Here is a 2,099-nt window from a genome sequence, read left to right as displayed (position 1 = left end):
TGCTATTTAGACAAGAAAGCACTATACTCCATAGAACCAAATATCTCATTTCTTTCTTAGGTTCAGAATTAGAAAGTTTAATAATCACTGCAATGATTGATAATGGAAAAGCAAGGATGAGGAAACAGAGAAGAGTGATTAAAATCATCAGTAAAAGCCGACCCTGATTCTTCTGATTCGATTTAAGACACACTTTGATGAAAAGGACCACAGTAGAGAGAGTGATCAATGGAAGGCAAACCATAGCAGTCACAAGGAAATGAACAGTTAATAGTCTGTCATTTACAATAACGTTTGTGAACAGCATAATATTCACAATTCCAACAAGGAGGAAAGAGGAGGTCCAGAGGATGACACAGACAGCAGGAGACAAATTTTTTGGCCGGGAACAGCGATGCCAGATTGGGAAGAGGACAGCCACACACCGGTCAATGCTGATGGCCGTCATAAGAAAGTGAGTATTGATATACATTATGTGGGAGAAAAAAAAACAGATCAAGCCGAGAATGCCTCCTACCAAGTTGGTAAATTGAAAGATCAAAGCTATAACTACAGATGTGAGGAACCCAAAGTCTGCAATGGCCAAGTTAAGGATGAATGTGGTGAAACAGTTTCTCTTCATCTGGAAGCCAAGTAGCCAGATGATGTAGCCATTGCCCACAAATCCAATACAACAGGTTATTAAAGCAATGCCTGTCCAAAGAATCCCTTGTACAGAAAGGGTGAGTTCACTGGCATCATTATATACATAATAATTATCTATAGCGCCCAGATCTCCCAGGCTGGAATTCATCATGAAGCTTTTGTAATCCTCTGATTATCTTTTGGAGTGGAAGCTCCTATTAGAAGAAAAGAAAGAAGAGTGGATTCAGTCATTCCTGTCTCCCAAATAACATCAATATTGGGGCCACTTGGTGCTCTCTGAGCTTACTTGTTTTCTTGCAGACTTTTCATTACTCAAACTAGGTAATATCATCAGTGCTAGTTCTAGTACAGTGCTAGAAATGATGATGTTACCTAGTTTGGTAAAGAGGTGGCTTAAAAAGCAAATTCAGAAAGTACCAAGGACCCTTCATTTCAACCCTGAGCTACAAATATTCTCCTTTATTGTACCAATATTGCCATAGTTTCTAGAAGAAGGGGTCCACCTATTCTCCAAAGCACCTTATGGCAGAAGAAGAAGTAATGGATGGAAACATATTAAGGAGTGATCCAACTTGGAACTAAGGAGAAATTTCCTGACAGTTAGTTCAATTAATCAGTGGAACAGGTTGCCTTCAGAAGCTGGGGATGCTTCAAAACTGGAGGTTTTAAAGAAGAGATTGGACAACCATTTGTCTGAAATGGTGTCTCTTCTTAAAAAGCTCCAGTGATGGAGCACCCCCAGCTTCTGAAGGCAAGCTGTTCCACTGATTAATTCTGATTCTGAACTTTCCTTCATTAGTTAAATATAGAAAATTTCCTGTGTGTGTGTGTGTGTGTGTGTGTGTGTGTGTGTGTAAATGTTCTATGATTATCTGGAACTTTCCAAGTTGAGGCACAAAAATGAGCTGAGTTTTCATTGTATTGTATTGTGGTTTTTATGAGGCTGTTAGCCGCCCTGAGTCCTATGAGGAGAAGGGCGGGGTACAAATTAAATTATTATTATTATTATTATTATTATTATTATTATTATTATTATTATTATTATTATTATTATTATTATTATTATTATTATTATACAGAACTGAAAAGCCAAACCTGATGAAAAAGAATTAAGGATAAGCTAAAGAAGCATTTTACTTCCTTGATCTTGGGTTTCAGACAGTTTATTTGCTTCTGACATACTTGTATTGTCATGTTGGCTAAAAATTGGTTGGAAAATGAGTCAAAAACTAGGAAACCTCAACTAAGACTGGTTTGACAGTCAACATATAAATATCAAGTATAAAAACATCCACCCCCCCACCCACCCTCCATGCATCCATGCATCCATCCATGCATCCATGAATCCATCCATGAATCCATCCATGAATCCATCCATGCATCCATCCATGCATCCATGCATCCATGCATCCATGCATCCATGCATCCATGCATCCATGCATCCATGCATCCAT

At 38.3% G+C, this 2,099-nt stretch overlaps 1 pseudogene; it reads left to right on the top strand.

Annotated features, from left to right (window-relative positions):
- Nucleotides 1-394: 394 nt before the first annotated feature.
- LOC107298663 overlaps nt 395-2,099 on the top strand; it is a 7,856-nt pseudogene continuing 6,151 nt past the window's right edge.

This window comes from Protobothrops mucrosquamatus, unplaced genomic scaffold (genome assembly GCF_001527695.2).
Source record: "Protobothrops mucrosquamatus isolate PMUCROS unplaced genomic scaffold, P.Mucros_1.0 scaffold4173, whole genome shotgun sequence".
In the NCBI taxonomy this organism is placed as follows: Eukaryota; Metazoa; Chordata; class Lepidosauria; order Squamata; family Viperidae; genus Protobothrops; species Protobothrops mucrosquamatus.
This window is presented reverse-complemented; position numbering and strand designations above follow the sequence as displayed.